This window comes from Protopterus annectens, chromosome 7.part0 (assembly GCF_019279795.1).
Source record: "Protopterus annectens isolate FY-2018-M chromosome 7.part0, PAN1.0, whole genome shotgun sequence".
In the NCBI taxonomy this organism is placed as follows: Eukaryota; Metazoa; Chordata; order Ceratodontiformes; family Protopteridae; genus Protopterus; species Protopterus annectens.
Genome location: NC_056739.1, coordinates 1,490,125,552 through 1,490,151,857, shown reverse-complemented (window position 1 = coordinate 1,490,151,857; position 26,306 = coordinate 1,490,125,552). Strand labels below are relative to the sequence as shown.

Sequence of the window (26,306 nt, the reverse complement as noted above, 5' to 3'; positions counted from 1 at the left end):
ACTGATCTTAATATGTCTATGTATGTGTCTTTCTGCTTTTTCCGGTTAGGGGTCGCCACAGCGGAACTCTGGTCCGCTAATGATTGGCAGTAGATTTTTACGTACTGGCTTGCCGGGCCTAACGCACAACCTTCAACGAAGGAACGCCCATTACACGCATGTCGCTACACAGAAGACGCTCCAACTGAGAATAGAGTGGGCAACGTCTAACTGTGAGGCGACAATGCTACCGCAGCACCACCACCGCAGTCACTGATCTTAATATGTCTATCTCTTTTAAATCAAGCAACTCTTCTCTTAGCTCATTTTCTTCTAAACTGAGGGCACATTTTTTTGTTCTCCATTTCCTGCGGGTATTCTATAGAAAGTTTTATAGCATCTTCCTGTGGCACATTCCATTCAATTTCATCCTGTGTCATCCTTGCTCTGTCACATAGGTACTCACTGACCTATCACTCTTCAACACTGACTGCGTCAGAGTTGCCACATTTTCCTGTTCCTTCCCTTTCTGCCAGGTTTCAAGTGAACGTTTATACTGATTTCCTGTGGTAGGATACAAAATATCTTCATATGACAACTGACCAGTTGCTTCCCTTTCCACTGGTTTCTCCTTAATTTGGATGTCCATTGCTCTATCCTGCTGTGGTGTTTTCAGAGTTAGATTTTATACACTGAATTCTTCACCTCAAAGATACTCCATAACCTCAGTTTCTATTTCTTTAACTTCTCCATTACTAATCTTCTTTTCTACTTTTACTCTTTGTCTTCTTATTTTTTGTATTGTAAAGTTTTTCATGTCTGGATTCCTTTGTCTGTATTTCTCTTCATATATCTTTGGTGCTGCTCTTTTTGCATTGATTAGTTTTGCTTTCTCATTTTCATAAATATTACACCATATTAAATCTCATTCTTTCCCATGTCCATATTTCTTCTTCAGATGTCTCCTGATCTTCCTTTTTCTCCTAACTTGAGGAACTCGTTTTTCCATCATGATGTGATGTAACCTATGTTAGACCTTCTACACCAAATCCTTCACTTCGCAGGCATTCAATAACTTCATCTTCTATTTTATTTTAACTTCTACTTCACTAATGTTCTTTTTTACAGCCCCTCTTTGTGATATTTTTGTATTGTGAAATTTTCTGTATCTGGATGCCTTTGCTTGTATTTCTCTTCAAATATCTTTGGGGCTGCCTTTTTTGTATTGATTAATTTGGCTTTCGACTTTGCATAAATATTACTCCACATCAAATCTCTCTTTCTTTCCCATGTCCATATTTCTTTTTTTATACCTTTCAAAAATCTCTAGGTTTTGTTGTTTATATTTTCGCACTTCCTCATATGCTTCTTTTTCCAAACAGATCAAAGTTTCTTCATCTACAGAATGTTTCTCAAAAATCTGTTGTTCATAGGATCATAGGTAGGTACTAAGCTATCGGCCCTAGGGCCTATACAAGCCTAGCCAAAAAGGTACCCTGGCTTTCGCCACCCAAGAAAATAATTTTCCTGTGCCCCTGTCGAGCAGAGCCACAGAGGTGATCCCTGGGGTGAATTTCCTATTTCCCAACCAATCATCAAGATTTTTCTTGAAGAGTGCTAATGAGGAGCTTTGTTTGATATAGATAGGTAGTTTGTTCCAGAGTATGGTAAGTCTCTGGTACAGGAATCTATCCCTCCAGCATGTTCTGTTTATTGTGGTGACAAGGTTTAGGTCCCTAGAGCGTGTAGCTCGGAGGGATTGGGATTTCTTTAAGTGGAGCATGTCCAACAGCTCTGGGTTTGACATGGCTTTGTATGTTAGGCAGAGATTGCCTCTGAGTAGGCGATATGCAACAGAATAAAGCTGGAGTTTTTTGAGACGGTCTGCGTACGGCATCTGTTTGAGGCCGGTAATCCTCTTTGTGAGGTATTTCTGCGGCCTTTCCAGTTGTTGTAGATGTCTTGTGAGGTACATACCAAAAGGGGCATTGTACTCTATAATGGGTCTAATGAGTGACAAGTAGAGGGGAACAATGACCTCTTTTTTCCTGGATGAGAAACCTTTTGTGATGAGGTGTGCTACATAGAAGGATTTCCTGACTACTGTGGCAATGTGATTATCAAAGGAGAGACTACTGTCCACCTCTGCCCCAAGGTCTCTTATCAACCACCTATGTGGTAGCTCATGGGTACAGAGTTTTTACCAAAGGGGATGACAATGCACTTTTTGGCACTGAGCTTGAGTCCATGGCTTTGACACCAGGCATCTGCCTCAATGAGGCCCTTTTGTAGGATGTCCACAACATTAGGAGTTTCGATTATGGCTCCTAGTTTGCAGTCACCTGTGAACTTCATTAGCCAAAGACCTTCTGTGTTAGCCTGTACTTCAGAAAAGTAGATACCAAACAGGAGAGGACCCAGAAGTGAACACTGTGGTACTCCACTTGTCTGAAGTCGGATTTGGAGTCTGCTACTTTCAGTGTGGGTTCTGTCAGTGAGCCATTTGGCAAACCATCTTGTGACATAGGGATTTATACCTAGTTTAGTGAGTTTATCTATAATTCTAGAGTGGAGTATGGTGTCAAAAGCCTTGGCGAGATCTAGATAGGCTGTGTGAACCACCTTACCCTTGTCTACGACTTTGCTGACTGCTTCAAAGAAGTCAATCAGGTTTAGGAGTCATGATCTGCCTTTTACAAACCTGAAGTGGGTGGGGTCCAGAGTTGGAGATTACCAATGTCTTTGCTTATAAGTCCCATGATGATACGTTCCATGGCCTTGCAGACCAGGCTCGTTAGGCTAATGGGGCGGTAGTTCCCAGGGTCCGTGGTGGCTCCCCCTTTGTGAAGTGGGATAACCATCGCTGTGCGCCATTCAGTGGGCATAAAGCCTGAGGTGAGGCTATGATTGAACATGGTGCTTAGGTGGGGTGCCAGTTCATTCTGTAGTTCATGTAGAACACAGCTTGGGATGTTGTCAAGTCCCATGGATGCTATATTCTGGGCTTTGGAGAGTGTGTTTTTTTACCTGTGCAGCCGTGATTACAGGAATTTTGCATTCTTCCGGTATAGAGATGGGCCCTTTAGGGGATGAGGGGGGGTAAAGTTAGCGCTGAACCTATCTGCCAGGATGTTGGCAATATCAATTGGTTCTGTATATTTAGTGCCATTGTGTTGTAACTCAGAGCAGATCTGAGTGTTGCCATTGAGATACTAGACATAGCTATAGAATGCTTTGTGGTTGTCTTTAGAATCAGTGATGATTTTGTTTTCATAACTAGCTTTGGAGGATTTTATGAGGGATCTCAGCTTCTTACGGAGGCTGACCAGGGAGTTTTTCCAGTCATGGGATTTTACTCTTTTTTGCAACAGTTTCTTTCTTCTGCTGTAGAGTTTGTTTATGGCAGGAGACCACCAGATTGGCTTCCTTTATTTGGAGGCTAGCATCTTGGTTCTGTTAGGGATAGCATGATCCATGCACTCACGTAAGTGCTTATAAAGTGCATTTGTGTAGGATTCAGCAGTCATACCTCTATTGTCCATCTGCATGGGTGTCATGAAGTGCCACTTCTGTCTTAAGACAGGTGAAGTTGGCTTTGGAGAAATTTTCTATGGTGGTTTCCCTAATGGTGGGGGTAGGATGTAGATGTCTAGGCTGATTAGCTTGTGATAGGATCTGATCAATGAGGAATTGACCTCTGGTGTAGAACACCGGTCGCCCATGTTGGTAATGACCAGTAACCTGGTGGGGGTGTGGATAAGTTGATCCAAAGCATTGGAATTTATGAATTCCAGAAAATGTTGAGCAAAAAAGTGGGTACATGAGTAGTTTTCCCAGTTAATGGTGGGGTAGTTGAAATCACCCATTATTAGGGTGTTGGATTGTACACTAATATTTTCCAGTGTATCAAGAAATGAGGAGTGGGAATCCTGGGGCATGGTGGGGGATCTGTAGCAAGTTACAATTTGCATTGCGGTCTTGCCCAGAGTTAGTTGCACTTGGATAATCTCAAATGCATTATGCTGAGTAACTAGCCTGGAGGTGTGGATATCCTTAATGAATAGGGACACGTCTCCACCTTTAGTGTTTCTGCCCAGGTTAGGTGGCCGAAAGGTGTGGTATGATTTAGAGCCTGGTAATGCAGGGGTGCTCTCTGGAGCCTTGGACCAGGTCTCTGTCACTGCATAGATGTCGATGGTCTCCATTTTAAGGAGTGCCTTGAGTGAATGCATTTTGAGGTTTAGACTTCTAGCATTGAGTAGCATTACCCTCAGATTTTGCTTGCTTGTACCTCTTATGGTGGTAAATTTGTCATTTGTATTAATGAACACAAATATTTCTTTGAAACTTCTGACAGATTTTCTTGTAGAAGTATTTTTCTTTCCTCTAATTTCTCTCTTAATCTTTTTTTATAGCTAGTGTCTGGAAATTCTGGGCTTTTTGCATAATAGTAACAATACATAATTTCTTTTTTATCCTCAATAGTCCACTCTATCGTGTTTATGGCTCTTCTTTGGCCTAACAGTTTTTGTGATTTTTGTGGACTACTACCTCCTTCAACAACACTGGGCCATCCTCCCCCTGGGCCTGGCCTGGCCCTATTGTAGGAATGATTCCGTATTTTGAGGATTCTACACTGTCATTTTTTCCAGTCCTGGCACCAGTGCACCTACCAGGATTGGGCACTTTTTTATCCTGGGGATTGTGTACCCAGCTATCTTTTTAAATGTGTGACCTACTTCAGTCCATGATATATGCTATATAAAATACAGTCTACATATTAGTGTCATCTTGGTGAGATTTTTGTGAAAACAGGGTCTACCTCATCGATGTACTCACCAAGACTTGGGGATGATTTCACTTTCAGGAATACTACTCTCCTTTGCTTGCTTACTTATCTCTCCGTATGGACACAGACTGATAGACTAGATGTCCATTCAGGCATATTTCATTGTAAACTACCAAGTCAGGGGGACACAGTAACCTGTAAGCCGTTATGTATGCCAGTATGGCGATAACACTGAAATATATAAAATCAATGGGTAATCCCTTGACATTAAGAAGTATTAAGGCTGCTATGCCCATCAGCTGTCTATAGTTTAAGATGCTCCTAGAGTAAATAAATATCGCAAAGGACAGACACATTATAGTATTAGAATAATAGTTCAATAACACAAGAAAGATATAAAAATGGTTCAGTTATGAATACTGTAGCTTAGCACTACTTGCAGGTTAACTCACAGGACTTAATCTCTCATGGTTCGTTATTATGTATTTGTGCTCTCATCCAGACCTGTACCAGAACATGTCACAAGTCAAATGAAGAAACAGGTTTGTGGTTATACCATTTTATAAGCACAACAATGCCTTAGCAATAAATCAAATGTGACGTATTTATTATAGTAGTTGGATGTGACTTAATAGCATTGGCTTTATTGTAGAAACCACTTTTTATCTTTTCACATTTTTTTATGTTTTCAAGTTTTGTGCATTTATGTACATTGCTATTCTATTATTTACTTTTGATTCTGAACATCTGACTCCTTCATTAATTCTGATTTTTTGTAACACTGTTTAGCTGTAACACTTTTTAAATGGTTAATGTTTGGTGTATTTAGCTAAGTATAATTCTTGCTTGTCCATTTTGCTTAATAACCTAGAAGTCACAGAGTCAAGGTAGTAGTTAACACTACAAAATTAAGATAGTTTGGTTTTCATTGGCATTTTAGTGTAATCATGAAATACCAACTGGTAATGTGCCTACATGTGATTGTAGCACTTTACATATTTTTGCTTTATACTTCATTTTTAGTAATAAAATGTTTTTTCCCAGAATAAAAATGGATAACTGGGAAGCAACATACAGCATTATGGTCGTGATGTTTTCAGAAGTACTATTCAATAGCTGGAGGCTATATAATTATAGATGCAAATGCACACTTGTAACATTCTAGTGGGGAACCAATCTACAACATTATAGTCTTGATGCTTTCTTAAAGCATCTATCTGTGATATCAAGAATGAGAGTAATAGACACAAGAAATACCACAATTTATTTCATATACTAAAAATATCATTGGATGTACTGTTTGCATATGGATGTGAATGTTTACATACTGTATTCTTGCTTTGAATGTCGTACCCCTCATTGGTAAGATCAGACCATAAACAAATTTCCCTGGACATCCATATCCCGTCCCCACCCCCAGCCAAGGAAAGCACTGTAAAGAATTTCTCAAAAGCCAACTTTGCACTTCTCAAGACTGAGGTGGAATCCTTCAAAGCCCCCGGGCCAGAGGATAATACAGCCCAATCCGCAGAAACCTTTACGTATGCATTCTATGAGCACCTGCAGGAATGCATGGATCGTGCTATCCCAAATAAAACCAAGACTCATTCCTCCAAAAACAGGAGACCGGTCTGGTGGACCCCGGCCATAAATAAGCTATACAACAGAAGGAGGAAGCTACTACATGACAGAGCAAAATCCCAAAAAGAGAAGGCATCTCTGATCAGTATTAGCAAGAAACTTTGATCCCTCATAAAATCATCAAAGACCAGTTTCGAAAGAAAAATTGCCCTAGACACTAAAGATAATCACAAGGCCTTCTTTAGTTATGTCAGGAACATGGGTGGAAACTCCCAGATATGCTCTGAATTGTTGCATAACGGTACAAAATATACCAAACCTACAGACATAGCCAACATCTTGGCAGACAGATTCAGCGCAAACTTCTCCCCCCCTTCCCCCCTAAAGGAGCAAATGCCTATCCTAACGGAATGTAACCTCCCTGACATCACAGATGCACAGGTGAAAGCTGCCTTCTCCAAAGCAAAAAACACAGCATCTGTGGGACCGGACGGTATCCCAGGCTGTGTCTTACACGAGCTCCAAGAAGAACTGAACCCTCACATTAAGTCACTGTTCAAGCTTAGCCTTACTACAGGATATGTACCCAAAGAATGGAGTACAGCTACAGTGGTCCCACTCCACAAAGGTGGTGTCACAACGGACCCCGGGAACTATCGCCCCATAAGCCTGACTAATCTGGTCCGTAAAGCTATGCAGCGTATTATCATGGAACTCATAAACAGACATTGGGAGCCTCCAGACACTGGACCCTACCCAATTCAGCTTTGTTAAGGGCAGATCTTGCCTCTTAAACCTAGTTGATTTCTTTGAAACAGTTACCAAAGCCATAGATGAGGGCAAGGTAGTCCACACAGCCTACCTGGACCTCGCAAAAGCCTTCGACACAATAACCCACTCGGGCATCATAAATAAGCTTACCAGCTTAAATATCAACCCCTATATCACAAGATGAGTTGCAAACTGGCTCAGAGATAGAACCCACATGGTCAGAATCGCAGGTGCCATGTCCGAATCCAAACCAGTTACAAGTGGCGTCCCACAGGGCTCAGTTCTGGGACCTCTCTTGTTCGGTATATACTTCTCTGAGGTTCAGGCTAACACGGGGGGATTATGGCTGACAATGTTCACAGATGACTGCAAACTGGGGGCCATAATCGAATCTCCAGCTGACACAAGCATCCTCCAAAAGGGTCTCACAGAGACGGATGCTTGGTGCAAGAGCCACGACCTCAAGCTAAATGCTAAAAAGTGCATAGTCATCCCCTTGGGGAAAAACAAGGTGCCTACAAATTACCACATAGGTGGTAATCCATTAAGTACAGAAGAAGTAATTAGACATTTGGGGACCAACATAGATAGTAATCTCTCCTTTGATAATCACGTTGCCAAAGTGGTTAGAAAGACCTTCTATATAGCCCACCTTATCACGAAAGGGTTCGCATTTAGATCAAGAGAGGTCATTGTGCCCCTCTACTCGTCACTCATCAGGCCCATAATTGAATACAATGCCCCTTTTGGGATGTACCTTACCCAACACCTGCAGCAACTGCAGAGACCCCAAAAGTAGCTTCAACAGAACCAAATCAGCTAACAAAGCAAATCAAAAGATAAATCCCAAAGCACAGGACCCGAAGCCAGATGTTAAAATGTACAAAACTTTTAATAAGTCACGATACACCAATAGTAACCAGATGTTAAAATGTACAAAACGTTTAATAAGTCACGAGACCCCAAAAGTACCTCACCAAGAGGATCATGGGCTACAAACAGATGTCCTATGCAGCTCGACTAAAGAAACTCCAGCTCTACTCAGTTGCTTACCGCCTACTCAGAGGCGATCTATGCCTGACGTACAAAGCCATGTCAAACCCAGAATTAATGGACATGCTCCACCTCAAAAAATCCAAGTCCCTTAGAGCTACACGCTCCAGGGACCTAAACCTCAGCACAAAAATAAATAGCACATGCTGGAGGGACAGATTCATTTCCCAGAGGCTCCCCTCACTCTGGAATTGAATCCCAATTCATGTTAGACATAGCCCCTCGCTGACCCTCTTCAAGCAAAATCTGGAAGCGTGGATGGGAAATCGCAAATTCACCCCTGGGATCTCTTCTGTGTCCCTGCTAGACAGAGGCACAGTAAACTAATCTTAAAAGGGTACCTTCTGTGACCTACTTTACAGAGGCACAGTAGGCTAATCTAATAGGGAGGCGGAAGCCAAATACACTCTGGCTAGGCTTATAAATGCCCTAGGGCAGATAGCCTAGTATCTACCTATGAACCTATGAACCTATACTTTTTAAAATATTTTTTAGCTGCAGAAAAGAAAAAATACAAATTGGAAGTAACACATGCACATGTGGTTTTAATGCTTTCATAAGCTTTGATACGTGATAGGGAAAAATAAGAGATAAATGTAGGCAACAAGACTATAAAAAATATTTGATGTAGTGCTAAAGTAGAAAAGGGCAGTACACTATTCCAGACTTAAAGGCTGATCTCATCACTTCCCATGGAAATGAAGATGAGTTTTTACAAGGATTTTGACAGAACATCTAAAACTGATCGTTCCCAAACTAGGGCAACACAACAATAATTTATTAGAAATAGATATGATGGGTTCTAAGTTAAGAAGAGTGGTGTTATATTTACAAAGAAGGTGTTGTATGGAAGCAGCAACTACAGCATCCTTTTAGTAGACTTCAACAAAGCATTTAATTCCTTGCAGTGGAAGTTTTTGTGTGAAGCACTGGACAGGGATAGGATTAGAGGATAGTTTGTCAAATATTGTAAAATTTTATACTAATCTCACATTTTTACAAATGGAACATGTTTCCCATCTTTCCAGCATGTGCTGAAACTCAGCAGGGATGTCTTCTGTCCCTATTTATATTTATCTTGGCAGTTGAGGGGCTTAGTCTATTTAGCTACACAGCGTTTTATCTATCTATGAATCAATCAATATATTCACATTTGGATATATAAATACAGAAGTAGTAAAGACTGTTTTCACTGTGGTTCAAAGGCAACTGCATCCTTCAGTTAGAAACACCAGCTTTATCATTGAAATTCTAATGGCTTTCTTCCACACATTTTCTGGCCTGAAGATAAATAGATAAAATTATAGTTTTCCCATTAAACAAAAGAGATATGGTAATGAAGAGTTAATCACTGAAACTGGTTGCTGCTGGATAGAAAAGATAGTCTGTCTGAGAATGTAGCTATGTTCAGTGTATCAAAAGACAGTAGAGGTAAACTTAAAAGCTTTTATAGAAGAGTTCAAGTTTAGGCTCAGAAACTGGAAATCAGTCTTGCTCCATTTTTTGTCACACATCAATAGCATGAAATAATTTATACTACCAAAGTTCTTATTCCTGGCTCACTACTTATCCAAGGTGACTAGCTAGAAAAATGGCAACCACTGCCAAGGGATGTTTAGATTTTCAAGATCTGACAAAATATTTGAAAGGCAATGCCATACCCATAAGGATACCTCAGTCTTTCCAAAAAACATCTCATCATTGGCCTTTAGAATTCTCATCTGCTGTCTGAAATAAAAGATGAAATGATTAGAAAGAAGGACATTTGGGAACTGGGAGGCTTAACAACAAGATTGTAGGATGGGTAACCAGCATCTCTAGATCAAAACCAGGATTTCAAGACAGCATCTATGCTAATCTTAGATATAAAACTATAAAGTGGATCCTGTGGATAAAAATGAAGATACATTTTGGTGTGATATTATTCAGGTCACTGATGGGTCTATTTTGAGTCCTTTGTCCAATACAATGTTCAGATGGCAACAAGGAAATAAGATGGTATATTTGCTTGCAACAAAAAATAACCTAATTTTAAGCAATCTGACATCCAAATGTGCAACATCACTGGTACTCAATGCGGTCTCCTAACTCCCCAACTTGTATCACAGCATAGTTCAGATCCATTTATAGAAATCAAATGTAAATGATAGGTAATTTAAATGTCCTCAATTCGATAATATGACTGGCTCCCCATTTTTAAACAGTGGCAGCAATTTCAACATATACTAACTACTGCCTTGACATATTTTAAATTGATACCATTATCATTGCTCATCTGTGGGCAGTTACTGGCATACGTTCTGGAGTTGCCCTTCTACTCAAAAGTATGGAAGAGGGATATATTCTGCAGTTGTAAATGAAACAAGTTCTACCTTAGCAATTGTGAAAGATACTGTTTTTGAGCCTTTGGCAGATGCAAATCGCATTAAAGTTATAAAAAAAGCTACTGTTATCCGGCTCTGGCAAATATCTTTAATCATTGTTCTTAATTTTTTATTTTTATTTTTTGCCCCCTCCAGGACCTTACCCAAATAGTACACTACCTACCAGTCAATCAGCCCATTTGTTCAGGGAGGGGTGTAGTTCAGGCATTCCTTGGCTAGGAGAGAACTTTATGGCCCATGAATTTCTGCCCAGGCATCCTGATCTACCATCTGTTCACCAGTGATAAGTGGTAGGGATCAGGATAGCTTGCTGAGGAAGGCAACCTACCTTCCTTCCTTAGGAACAGCACTGGTCACCCCAGCAGCTCCTCCAGCATCTGCAGTGGCTGTTTCTGAAGGAAAGCTTGCCTTGGCATGTTGAAGTCTTGTCTATCTCGAATTAAAGCACCATGACAGCATGGGCTCAGCATGCTCAAACTCCATAAAAGAATACCTAGTGCTCCTGTTATATGGCATCCTTGTGGGGAGTCAGAGCTGCCTCCCTCCTACAGGATGAGCAAGCCTGCAGTGACCACTCACTCCCATCCTCACTAGCTAGCTCTTACAGGTGCTGCACTACTACTAAGCAAACTCTAGTTACCTGGGCTATTGTCAGGACTTTATCAATCTGTGTCATGGAGCTGACTAGTTCTGTGTCCCACTAGTGGTTGTATAAAGCCAGGCCTGATGGGCTTTCAACTGATTTTTATAAGGCTGCTAAACATAAATTATATATCACCCTGTACTATTTATTTCATGTTGCCATGTCAGTTCACAGCTTCCCATATGATGTAGCCTGGTTGAAGGTCTTAATGTTTAATAAACTCCAGAATGATTTATCTGTGGTGGGAAATTACAGACTAATTTCTTTGATGAATACTGACCTTAAAATATTTGCAAAAATTTTGGCTCTAAGGTTAAAGAAAATAATCATACTCATAGTACCCAAAAACCATCCTGAATTTATCTGGGGAAGGCAAGGAGGACCAGACACTACTAGGATATGATTAGATATTCAGAAAATATGTCAACTGGGGAATAAAAAGGCTGGGTTCATGATAACTGATTTTCACAAAGCTTTCAATACAATATACTGATGGTCTTGCATAAGGAAGGTGTTTGCATATTACAAATCCTCACAGCCTTTTATAAATTGCATTTAATTAATATATAGCAACCCCATGTCATATATGCAAATGTAATCTTATCACCGCCCATTGCATTAGTCCAGGGCACCCAAAAGCATTATCCTCTCCCTCTGCTTATTTTTATTATGGGAGTATCACATATTGACAGATATCTGATGATGAACTATGCTATATTCAGCATTTTATTAAAAATAGGTTATGCCCTTTAACCATGTGGTTTGTAGATGACTGTGACATTTGCCTCAATAACCCAGCAGCACAAGTAGAAACCATTTTACATGATTTATACACAATATCCAAAACCTCAGGTCTTGTGGTAAATTGAGGTAAGACGGTCTTTCCTTAGTACCACAATCAACAAACCAACACCAAAACTGTAACTCTATCAATAAAGCCTGTCCAGGAATTGACTTACTTGGGAATTAATGTAAACTCAGAGTTGAGTAGATGGACAGAAGTAAATATGCTTCCCTTTTTGGGACAACTTTAGACATCTCTAAATAAATGGAAAAAATATCTGCATTTTATAAGTAAGCTTCCATGTTAATAAATTGTCTGTCCTGCCTAACTTTCTGTTTACTGTGCAATACCTTCCCTTAGTTACTTTCTTCCTTATGTGAAAAAAGCTCAGAAGTACATAATTAACTTCATATGGGATGGGGAAAAAAGAGAAATAGCAGAAATAAGCTATACGTGCATAAATCAAATGGACAATTAGGGCTCCCAGATTTTTTCCTTTATGGGAAAGTTACTATAGCCAGATCCTATGCGAGACTGAGGAAGCCCAGGAAATCTATATGGTTCTACATTGAAATACACCTGCACTGTTTGGAACCTGTGGCTTGAAATGCCACACCATCACACAAAATGTGTGATCCAGGAGGCTTAGATCTATGGATGGAAAGGGATCTACTGGGATACAAAATGATAAGAATTCTGGATGTGATCCAGAGCTCTTTTTGTGGAACTATCCAGCTATAAGGACTGATGGAAATTTAGTGTGGCAGAGTAAGTAGGCGAGTGCAGGGAATCTTCTACACCTCTGGTATATACGATATATCCATGGAAAGGCTTTGTACATGGGACTAGTTAAGATCCAAATACCCTGCTGTGATACTATGCTGGTGGCAGCATCTTCAGTTGTAATCGTGCCTAGCTGCTAGGAAGCACAGGACAGGATTGAAACAGTAGATTAAATGTATTATGTGGCTTAATAGTACTACAGGAATACAGAGCAGTTACATCAAAAAGTATTTATAAAAATATATTAAACAAGGCACCACACCCCAAACTGGGTTTGATTACAAAATGGAATGAAATGTTGAGGGGGGGGGTCACTGAAACAGAATAGTTAATATGCCTAAGAGTAGTTCAGGCTAATAGGTGGTCCATTCTGCCTAGATTTACGTAAATTACGGTATTATATCTTTGGCATTTGACACTCACATATATGTTTCCTAATTGCTGGTATTGTCAAACTACAGAGATGGATGGTTTGTATCTCATTTGGTCATGTCCATGTATACAGAATATGGCATAATGTCAGGAATGGTACAGTTTGGCACTTGTGAATACATTTGCCCCCCCCCCCCCCCCCCCTGATGTTAAGGTCTGGATAGTTGGTATTTGTTTATTGATATTTGATCTGGAGATTAGATCACAGAGTTTGGATGGATTACGACAGCAGTAACCACCCTTCTCTCTTGTATGTTTACCAGCTGGAAGTGTTACACATCTTGTGACACTGTTGCATTCGACAGAACACAATACAAATTAAAAAGCTGGTCAAATTTTACAAATTATCTGAAAAAATGGGCAGAATATCGGTGCATATTTTTGTATAAATTGGCTCAAGTGTTTCAGTTTGTATGTCTGAAGTATGTCCAGTATTTTATTGTCTTGTGTTTCCCCTATATCTGATTTTCTAATGTCATACTCTTTAACATCCAAATAAAAGTTTTTATTTTTAAAAAAACAGTGTCCGCTTAAACAAGAGTAATTCAAACGGTTGTGAATTTTTGGTTTGAAAACTCAGAGGGGTCACTGTTTCTAAAGATTGGCGGTATTTTAATCTATATATCCAATACTGCTTTTGAAAAACCATAATCTTCTATTATGAAACAGGTGCCTGATCTTCAGAGTGTAATGGCATGTGAAAGTGACTGACAGAAGGTTTGTATGCAAGTAGTGGCAGATGTCAAGATTAATCATCTTAAAAATCAACATCACTAAAGTAGTATTGCTTTGCCTGTAATCATGAGGCAGCTACTGTTGAGTAGTTATGTTTGATGTCCCTCTCTTTAAATCTACAAACTGAGAGTAGTCTAAATCACTTGTAGTAGTTGGAGTGGCCTGAACAAAGAGGAGTACTGCTGCAAGTTCCAATGGAGATTAAAGGAAGAGCATATTCTATTTTGGGAATGAGTAAATTGCTTCTTTGGTTTCCTGAATGAATATGGTATTAAACATGTGGGGTTATTTATTTATCTGTTGCTAAAGTAAACCCACTGTAAAAAAATCCCTTCTAAGGGATGACCTGGGAGCACTGTCTTGTTAAGTGATTTGCTCAGTCACAAGTAGGAAAATAAAGGTGAAATGAATTAAATTCTGTACCCTGGGCACTTTAGTCCTCTGCACTGTCTGTTTGCCACTTCAGTGTTCACTGAAGGTGTTATAGGACAGGACTTTGTCAGTACTCTGTTCATCATGAAGGGCATGCCAAAGTATTCAGAGGAAGAATCCTGGGAGATAAGCTGGCCCTTTTCGCCTGAATGGTACAGATGTAAAGAGCTGTTGAGTCTTCAATAATTTCAAAATAGCACAGCATAGTATTTTATGTCATGCTTTGAAATCCAGTTCTAAATATGTATAAAGTCACACTGAAAGGACATGGGAAAGTTATAGATTTTCTTGGACTTCTCTGATGGATGCCTTCTGCATGAAGGAGAAGACTGACATCACTGATTTTATTGATCAGGCCATTACAGATAAATGATAATAGATCTGAATCTAACAAAGAACCTCACGTTTTAGAGATGGAATCACACTGACCAAGGAAATTATATCTTGAAGGTAGTTTGGTAATAGTGGTTTATGCTAGATTAAATACATGCCGAGATTTCCAAGGAGAATACTTAGTCTGATCAAATTTTATCTTTAGGTTTGTGAACCAAACTCCTGTTAGCAAGCCATTGCCAATTTCAGAAGAGGTCAGATTAGTAAAATGATACTGTGTTGCAGTATGTTGAACTCTTTACTGAAACAATATACCTATTGGATTATGCTATGATTTGTTTGTGAGCCAGTGACTTACACGTTTACTCAGTGTACCTGTTGTACTATGGAACCTTCTATTTTGTCAGAGCACAAATAACTAATAATTAACACTTAATAATAATAATAATAATAATTCATACCCTCAACAGTGGGGAGTTAAAGATGGAGCAAAAGCTGGAGGGAAAAGAAGAGGAATTAATTTTAGGAAGGTGTACAATAATGGACTTCTTCCTCATGAATGAGTGATGTCGCTCTGTAATGACAATATTAGGATGTGTGCAACTGGGCTTGCACTATCATGCAGATAACTTTTGAAAATGACTGTAAAGGTGTTATTGCGAACACTGAAGCTTTTCTGCAAGTGACCTGAATAAAACAAATATTTGTTTGACAGGGATCTTTTCCAAACAAATAGTAGCAAATTTGTTATACAGTTTGCAGCAATTTGGATAATAGCACTGTCTAATTGTCAGACTTAGTAAAGAAATATTTTAGTAAATGTACTAAATCTTTGGGATTGCTGCATGACTGGTGGTAAGAAGATTCAGATACCAGTACAGATGTTTTGAAATAGATTACAGATTCTTGACTGCATATCAGAATGACTGAGTCAAGATGAGAAGCTATGCTGGAATATGCATTGGTATGATGCTTTGAAAGGTCTAGTGACTAATCTGATTGACCTTTCACGGTGTAAATAAAGATGCTGATGTAGTATCTGGACTGTGGATTTCCAAATATGCCACTGCTCGTGTCATATTGTAATATTTTCCTGCAGTTTTCAGCTATCTAGGGGCATATCTGTCCACTTATGAGTCAAGCAGTTATAGGAAATGCTTTCTTTTGTATGTTCTGGAACGCTGATATAAAGTTTGACTCCAAATCTATATCACTTAAAAACATAACCCATGTCCAGTATACTAAATGCAGTTCACTGTGTAGCCAGGATTCACTCCTGACAGAAACATTTCTGTCATTTTAAAAACGGGATTAATGGTGGTTTATTAAAATCACAGAAGAGTAGTAAGGGAAAATGGTCACTAAGTCTGTTAGGAAGAATAGAGATATGTGAGCAACTTTCAACAATGTCTAAGAGGGAAATCTGGCTCTATAGTATTAAGGGATAGAGTCATAGGTTCATAGGTTCATACTAGGCTATCTGCCCTAGGGCATTTATAAGCCTAGCCAGAGTGTGTTTGGCTTTCGCCACCCATTTTAAATTAATTTTGCTATGCCCTTTTTCGAGGTTAGTATACTGTGCCTCTGTCTAACAGTGACACAGAAGTGATACCCGGGGTAAACCTACGATCCCCCATCCACTCATCAAGATTCCTCTTGAAGAGAGTCAATGAGGGACTCTGCCTAACCTCATGACTATGAACCTAATGACTGGTGTTTGAGTATCAGCTTCACAATGGAAGAGCCAGAAGTGGTGAGGCAAGAGGTATGCCCACATAGGGGCGATGTAGAACACACACCACAGTGTTCCAGTACTCACATCAGTCACTTAGGGGACAGGGTAAGAGACCAATTAGAAATGCCCACTGACCATTTTGTGAATGAAAGAGAAAACAGATGTGTGACATTGTTGAGTTCCTTAACCTAGAGATAATTAGGGTCCATCCTAAAATGTAGTTGTCCAAATTTGGGGAATGAAGGCAGATTCCTGGACTGTTGATGTCCCCAGCCAAACATTCAGCATGTCTGCAGACATAGGCATGAGTACAAATTAGTTCATGGCTGTCTGGATGATAACCCCCCCGGGTCAGTTCTTGCCTTGGTGAGGGGTAGGGTGTCCTGACCCAAGGATGAATGGGCTCAAGATCTATGGGATGAGGGTTGGAGAGGAGAGAGTGAGAGAATATGGAAAAAATATTTATGCGCTTATTTATCCTTTGTTGACCAGGTTAGTCCCACTACACTAACAGCCTCTTTTCAGGGCAGAATGAAGTAGCATTTATACAACTAGGGGAAATTTGGCCAAGGTATGAGGGAACTTCACCTTCTATTTTTGATAGGTGTCATAGGATTTTTTACATCTACCTGAGCTACCATTAAATCAAGCAGATGGTACTTCAGTTTAACAACTCCTCTGAAGGACACACGCTCGAGAGAGCAGCATCTTCCTTATGCTACACTGCAGTGTCAGCTATCAGTCTACTCAGTGTGGGATAGAAGCCACAGCCATCTGTACCAAAGATGAGTATACTGACTGTTGCGCCACTGACACTGACTCTGACTTATGGAATGCTCTAATTAATTTTAGCCATGTTTCAGAAGTAGCAAGAATGAACAACTCTTAGATTATGGTTTTGAATTATTTATTTTTATTTATTTAGTTATACCAGGTTAACCCCACTGGGCTAGTAGCCTCTTTTCAGGGAAGACACGAGGTGGTATTTATACTACTAGGGGTAATTTGGCCAGGGTATCAAAGAACTTCCTCTACTCTTTGTGATATGTGCTATGGGATATTTTATGCACATATGAGCTACAACCAACTCAGACAGGTGGGGCCTCATTTTAACTTCTCATTCGAAGGACAGTAGACTGACGAGTGCAACAATCTCCTTATGTTGAACTGCAGTGTCAGCAATTGATCTACCTGGTGTGAGAATAGAATCCACAGTCTTCTTCACCAAAGGCGAGTGTGCTGCCTGTTGCATCACTGACACTGCAGGATGAGATGTATGATTTATCAGTTAGCATGAATGATGGGACAATAATCTGGCTTAGTATAATAATGGGTGGGAGAGAGATACATGTTGTTTTTAAAGAATCTGAGTATCTCACTCAGAATAGTGACACTGGGATCCACACGAAGTAAGTCCTGGGAATGTGTAGCTGGCAAGCACTTGATGGACAGGTCACCGATGCAACCTGCCTTGCAAAAGCATGAGAAAGCTGCATGTAGCCTTCAATGTGAAAGAAAGGGAATGTCAAATGCAATGCCAATCAAGTGTCAGACACAATAAAGAGATAGTACAACTAGAACCCTGCAATAGAAACTAACTCTTGGAATGCTGAACATCACCTCTCTTCTGTGGAAGGAGCTGGAGCTTGTGTAGATTGAATTGGTATTATTTCTATACACAATGTTTGTTCTATAACCAGCTTTCTTAAGCAAGGGGTGAACTCCTCCTCCTATTCTGATGTTGACCCTTGGGAAAGACCATGTGGGGATACTTACAAGCCCCTGGTTGTGTGCTGTTCACCTGACGTTTGCTCCAGAAAATTACAGGGTCACTTCAAAAGCAACTGTGAATTTCTGAAAGAAAAACTCTGTCTGCTATTTGTGATTAATTGTCTAAGAAATATTCAATGTATTTTTCCTTATTTGCTACTGGTACAGTGCACAATAGGGTAACACCTACAGATTCCATGGCTTTACAGGCAGATTTCAAAAATCATATGGGGAATGACAGGGACATGACTGAGAGAAGCAGCTTACATCATCTAAATCTGCTGACTTTTTTTGAACTTCTGTCCTACCACACATTGTGCATAACAAACAGCATGTTTGAAAACAGGGATTCTCATATGTGTACATGCTACCAAAACACCATATAATCCAAGGGTCATTGACTGATTTAGTATTCATGTCATCAGAACTAAGGTCGTACTTTCTGAACACTTCGGTCAAGAGAGGTTCTTAGTAGTCAAATAATTACTAGGTGACAGTTTGTATGAGATGATTCTAGACAGAAACTCTACAGACCTGGAAAACCAAAATGTGCAGATAGGGTATCCTGAGAATTCCTAGCCAATACTTCTGTGCACGATGAGTTCAACAACCACTTCCAGAACAATTCTGTGATACACATGGAGAGAGTAAGGGTGTGGAACTGGTATGAACTCTGGTCAAAACCTCAAAAGTTATGATAGCAGCAAAGAGTCATGGCCAAAAGGTAGCTGCCACTTGTCATGGCTACTAATCCTATGACCCACTGGTTAACAACAGCAATGAAGGAAGTTATCAGTTTAAAGAAAGAGTCATTCTATACAATACTAGCAGGAGGGTTGTCTGGCTTGAACTGAAAAATACAAAACAAACCAAGAAAGAATCAGCTGCATCAGTTACCGGTGAGAAGGTCTAGGTGTGGGAGGAGTTTGTTGAGGCAGTTTTGGAAGTAGAAGGTGGAGCTGAATCATTTTGGTAGGTGAGATTACTGCAGAATTGAAATAGTTTTGCTGTGACATTACTGAGCAGATAGACAAGGTCTAACCAGAAATGCTGAAGGTGCTGCATATTGTTGGGGAGCTTTGGTAAATATCCTTTGTCAACACTGCATGGAAGGTTGGCACAGTAGCTCTAGACTTAAAAACTGGGTAGTGGTTACCATTTTTAAAAAGAGGAGATTGAAGAGCATATTCTAACTGTAGAGGCAAGTCTTGGATTCAGGAGAAGCAATGTGGATTTGTCTTTGTCAAGGAATGATCATCTCTTTCCCTTTGCATGGGTATGGTGGGGTCATGGGATTTTGCCAGTACTGACTACTTATGCCTTTCAGACTGGAAGTGCTACAACAGTACAGAGCCCCAGGGCCACGTCTGCACACCATTCAGTTCATTTATTTCAAGAGCGAGAGTTTTGTCTGTCTTTTTCGCACTAAGTCAAATGCATTCTAGGTGCCCACAGTTCTCTGGCAAAGGTTTGTCATGTCACTACTCCTGTTTTTGGTTTTCATGGACATGGCATCAAGATAGAGCCAAAGTCTGAACTACATGCAGTGTGGGTATCTGATGGTTGCACCATTCTGCAGATGATACTGTCCTCAGCCATAAATGACTGTACTCTCCAGCATGCACTGAAATGATTCACAGATCAGTGTGAAAGAAATGAGATGAAAATCAGTACCTTTAATTCAAACATCAGAGCTCTCTCATGGAAAATAACAACTATCTGTAAGTGATTGCAGATCAGATACCACAGATGCAGCACATTAGCTATTGTGGGGTCTTGCTCACAACTGAAGACAGAGGAGGTCAAGTGTCTGACAGTCAAATGGGTGTGGTGACAGCAGTTCTGCAAGTATTTTTTGCACTGGACTGTGCTAATGAAGTTAGAACCGAATCATAGAATGTTTGTTTGTTTGTCTTTTCGGCTTCTCCCGGTTAGAGGTTGCCACAGTGGAATTCCAGTCCGCTAATGATTGGCAGTAGATTTTCACAAGCGCCGAGGTGCCAGCTCGATGTCCAACCTTCAACGAAGGCACACCCATTTACGCATGTTTTTCAAATGCCACCCAACCGCAGGGAGGACATGCAGACTCCACACAGAAGGCACTCCCCGCACTCCAGCCGAGAATCGAACAGGAGAACCTCTTGCTGTGAGGCAACAATGCTACTGCTGCACCGCATTAGCAGAACTGAATCATAGGATAATGCTCTAAATTTAGAATTTAGTCTCCATCTCCATCATCAGGTCATGAGTTTTAGTTAGTGGTTGAAATGATGAGATCATGGATGGAAGCAACAGAAATGCAATTCCTTTTGAGAGTACTTGGCCCACTCTCCATGATAGACTACAGCTTGGCAGTCTGGCAGGATCTTGGAATGCAACTATTTCTCCTTCGTGTTAATGAGTAATCAATTAATTCCCTGACATTTCCCTTTGGAGCTGCACCAGGTACAGCCCCCGAAATGGAGACCACGTGCCAGACTCAGGATATGTTGGATGGATTATTTCTCTCACAGCTTGCTTGTGAATGTCTGGAGAATTAACAGGAGGAGCTGGAGTGTCTTACTGGGGTTAGATGTCTAGACAAGTCTGGCCTACATTGATTAGCTTCCTACCTCACATCCCTCACCAGAACAAGTGTTTAGAAAATGGTTCAGAAAATGGATTGATGAATGGATAGAGGAATGCCAAGATAAAAGATGCTTGTAATAAAATCCAGATGATGACCACTGATAGATCATTGACACAGAGTATAGTCTGATATTTTATTTAGCAAATGTACAAAAGAAGTATAGGGCCTAAGCCCCACCAGGGAAAAGAAGAAATTGCCAGAGAATTATTCACTTGTGAGTGAGCATAATCAATTTATATATGACTATGGTTCAGCTTTCATCTGTACTAAAATCCAGTGTAGTAAGAGGTGACTTATGAAACTAAAATATAACATATTTCATAATTAAAAAATAAATTGCATCAATAATAAAAAGTTTATTGGACATAATCATTGCAAGTGTGATATTTATAAATATATGTGAGATGTAAAAATCTGTGTTGTCTTTAAGAATATCACTCTGATTTTTTACTGACACAGATGATTTGTATGTGAAAGTTATGGTATAGATGAGGTGATTTCCAATGGGGTTAAGTTCTGGGATTTAGAGTACAAGCTAGTCTCATTCCAGAAACTCTTTGGTAACACACTTTCAGAGGCTAATGAAAACAAAATCACAAGCCAAGCATTTGAATAGGTACCAAGCACTGCTAGCACATTTTCTAATAATAATTCAATTACAGAGCAGTAGGTTTGCAGAGCAGAAATTATTAACCTACGTATTTTAAATGCTCCGGATATATGAACAGCATGACAAAGAACAAAAAACTATGTCATTGCAGTTTACTTATACAGTGCTCATATAAAGTGGGAAAATGAATGACAGTTAACTTTTGTACTTAAATAACACCACTGCATTTTGTCCAATTCAATAGACAAAAGTTGAATCATTACAACCACCGATGCAGAAAGTGCCAGTTGTTGTAATAAAGATAAGATATTCAAATAGCATCAGAAAAATATAATAATTGATAAACAGAAATCTAGTTCTGAGACATACCCAGAAGCATTTCTTGCTTTTATTGTAGACAAAAAGAAAGAGCGCTTTCTTTTGTGACTTGCCTGAGATTGCCGTAGTTCATTTTTGCCAAGGAAGCAGTGTTATGTTCTTTGATACATATATGTAGGATCTTTATTGATATTGGATGATATATCTTTATTGCATCTTTTAAGCATCGATTGGGTTCCATTTTACACATTGGGTATTGTGTTCTTAGTGTTTTTGAACTTTGTGTCTTATCATTTTGTGCTTTGTTCTTCTTTTTTCATCTATCTATTTTCATCTTCCTGTTCGTATTTTGTCCAATTCCTTTAAGCAAACTGCTAGTGAATGCACTTAGTGAAGAATAAGAAGTCCATATCTTTTAATATTTGGTATCATACACTAAGTGATTGCAGTGGTCAATGTTTTCTAACAAAACAGCAGATTTTAGGAATCTCAGATAAGTAACACTGGTTTTGTGTCATGCAACACCAATGAATTAACACGAAGGGAACTGAAAACAGAATACAGCAGGTACTTGATAGTACACAGAGGATTCTGATCTTTGCCAAAGTAGACACCCATACTGATGATACCTGAAAATCCATGTACAGTGATTTGGCTTAAGATGGAATTGGTTAACCACGAAAAAGCTAACTACAAACACCGAGACTGTAGTTATGCTGTTCGGTACAAAGCAAAAATTGAAAGGGACAACAGTCTCCACCTTAGAACTGTCAGGTGCTCTCCTTGTATCATTCTAGACCAAAATTTTTTCCTGGTACTCCGTACTAAAGCACAACCTGATGAAGTAGTTATGTGGCTATAAATCGCATACATGATATCAAATCTTCTTACTGAAGACTCAAGGGAGATACTAGCTATCTATTCAATGCTTTCCAGACTGGAGTATGGGCTGCCCATAATTTCTTCACTTTCACTTCAAAATACAGCCCCTTACAGATGGCTATGAACAAAATACTTAGATTCATACATTTGGCTAATCCCAGACAATACCACTGGATCAAGTTAAGAAAGGGGAAATGGTTGCTAGTCTCAAAAAGGGTCACCTTCTTAATGAAAACCTTGCCTTCAGTCTCCTACACCAGAGGTACCGCCCAGCATTAAAAACATTAAGGAGCAAACTCACGCTTTATAAAACAATGGGATACTTCAACTTGTTAAACCAACTTGTTGGCATAATTGTTAATGTATCTGACCTCACACACACACACACACACACACACACACACACACACACACACACACACACACACACACACACACACACACGATACAGTGTTTGATTCTCACCTTTGCTCACAATCAGTGTGGTTATTGGCTAGATATGCAACAGTCTGCAGACAATTTGCCTAGGAACAAAAATTGCACCAGCATGCTGGAATAAGATTCCAGATAACATCAGACTAACTAATAAACATCATCTTTAAAAAAAATCAGTATTAACAGAAGAGAATAAAGCAATTGTTTTGGTGACCTATATTAAATAAACAAATGCAGCTCTTCTCAGACTTCAGTGTTATCATTGTCAGTTATATCTTTATGGAATGTAATATACATTTAGGTACTTCTGACCGGAAAGCCTTACATGCATTTTCTTCTGTATTTTAATAATTGTTTACAAGCAATAATACAACACTCATTACACCAGTAAACAGTGTTATACAGAGATATGGATGCATATACTTAATTCTCTAACTTGACTTTCTTTGCTCATGTGACTGATGACACTTCTGTACACAAGTCATTGTTTTCTACTAGTGTCATCACTGTTAGCTGTCTTCTGCTGCTGGCATTACTCCTGTTGGGTATAATGGTATAGCAGCTTGCACGTGCTTTGTAGCTAGTTATTTCAGTACTTTTTACTCAATTGTTTAAACCTGGCTTTACACAGCAATGTATAGGTTACCATTACATGTTGAATATATAGACAGCATAGAATATCATCTCACACTATATACAAAGCCATCTAACAATATCCAATGTACTTCTTAATACTTTGTTTTTTCCCCACTGTAGTTTACCAGCATTGTAGTAATCTAACATTGCCATATTATATAACAATCTCATCAGCATCGTTCAGTGTATGCTGTAATGGTAGGGATGATTTTTTTTTTGTCCAGTGTACAGTCCATTTGATTTTTTGTTAACTGTTAATAGTCTTCACCAATCTAATAGACAATGCATTTTTTTCATTCAGGAAAGCTGTTCATTTTTAAATGTTAGAATATGTTATTTCTGCCTTTTTGGCACAATCCATGGTTGAAAAGGGTTCCTGGGCCAGTTCTCTTAGCAGCTTAACAAAAGTTTAAAAAATAAATAAAAGTGGGCTACAGCCCACCTTAAGAGAATAAGAAGGGAACGTCACCATATAAAACAGAACTTGGAGCCTTCATACCAAAAAATTACATTCTGTTAGATTTTGATGCATTGCCCTTTTGATTTCAAAAAATGACCTTTGAAAATACAACTTCTCTAAACTTTGGGAAAAGTTACAGCACTTTTTTGTATATGTTTTGGATAACAGGTCAGTCACAATTTAAAAACTAAGTCATTTTTATAAGTCATTTACTAAGGCACAGTGCTCACATTTGTTTAAATGAAATATATGATTGCAAAGAAAAACACATTTCTGTTTCAGTTCTCAGTTAAGAAATGTTCATAAGTAACATTAAGACCTAAAACAAATGGAAACAAAAACAGTTCTTTTTGAAACATGTCTGAACATGGAACTACTCAAATTACTTATCAGGTAATGCCAACAAAGCAAAGTGTGAACTGAACTTACACATCAAAGCGTAGATTCTGTTTCTCTTCAAAGAAATAGTCTAAGACAAACTTGCGCACAAAGTCTGGATTCAAAGTGTTGTCGATCACTTCCGTCCTTCCAAACTATATGGAAAGAAGGAAAGTTGTGAGTAATTACCTGTTAGAGAAATAGACTATCAAAGTACTGTAGCTGTCAATTATCATGAGCGTTTTAGAAGGCATTATCTGAAATTGTTGTTTTTCTGTTCTTATGCTCCAGGGATCAGAAACTAATCAAGAAAACCCAGCACTCATCATCGTCCGTATCAGACAGGAAGCTGAAGAGTGGCACAACTTGTAATAGTTTATTGATTTCCCCAAAGCTTTTATCCACTGCAGTCCTCCATGCTATCATATCTTAAAAGAAATCTGCATTTTAGCTTGTCTACCATAACAAACCTGTGACAGATGGTTCAGATAGCCATGATATGGTATGTTATAATAAGGTAGGCATAAGTGCTCTAATGCCAGCAAGTTTGCCTACATCCAATGAGATACTGATCATCAGTCTGTAAAGAAACAAATCACAGCTCTCTGTGGATCATCTCACACAGGATGTTACATTTTCTAAAATTTTAACACTGCATAAAGCAGACTTCCTTATTTATATATATATATATATATATATATATATATATATATATATATATCTATATATATATATATATATATATATATATATATATATATATATATATATATATATATATATATATATATATACATATATATATATATATATATATATATATATATATATATATATATATATATATATATATATATATATATATATATATATATATATATATATATATATATATATATATATATATATACATATATATATATATATATATATATATATATTCACACACACACACACACACACCATCTTGCAGGGGTGTAAGCAAAACATCTGGCATCTGGGTAAGTGCCTGCAGTGGCATGAAGGTAGTTTTTGTATTTATATATTTATTTAGTTGGTTTATTGGAGTAGTACACTGATCACTGCAGTCCATTTGTAAGCACAACCTGGGTGAAGAAATTCACAAAAAATAAGATAGTACTAATTCACAAACATAGAGTAATCACAAATGGCACAGATTCCAGTAGACAATTGAAACAATGGGCAATTATTATTTATAGAAGAGAAAAATAAAAGCAGATTAATCTTAGTAATAAATATGGGAGGCATGCAGCAGGTGAGAACAGAGGTTGAAAGCAAAAGTGATGTAAGTGAGGTATAAGTTAGGTGAGATGTCCAGTAGGAAAAAGTACTTGCATTCAGATTTTTGATGGGAAATCTGTATTGCTGTCTGCATATGTCATTTGGCAAAGGTTTTACACCGTATGCCCTTCCTGATGTAACCCTCCCCATTTATTCAGTCTTGGGACCGGCACGAAGAAATGCACTGGCCTGTGCATCCCCAGTGGCTGGGGTGCCAGTAAGAATGAAAGGGAAGGCCTACAAGAGGGGAGTACGACTAGCTGTGTTATATGGGTTGGAGACAGTGGCATTGGCAAAAAGGCAGGAATCAGAGCTGGAGGTGGCAGAGTTAAAGATGTTAAGATTTTCATTAGGTGTGATGAGGATGGACAGGATTAGGAATCAGTACATTAGAGGATCAGCTCAGGTCAAACAGTTTGGAGACAGTCAGAGAGGCAAAATTGCATTGGTTT

The 26,306-nt window shown here is 39.0% G+C and overlaps 1 long non-coding RNA gene across 1 annotated transcript in view; it reads right to left on the bottom strand.

The window, feature by feature from the left end:
* The window catches only part of LOC122807095, a 1,397,276-nt gene extending 1,372,573 nt beyond the window's left edge, over window positions 1–24,703 (bottom strand). The window contains exon 1 of the long non-coding RNA XR_006365596.1: window positions 24,604–24,703. This is a non-coding gene — a long non-coding RNA (uncharacterized LOC122807095). The remainder of the gene's footprint in view (window positions 1–24,603) is intronic.
* Between the last annotated feature and the right edge of the window lie 1,603 nt (window positions 24,704–26,306).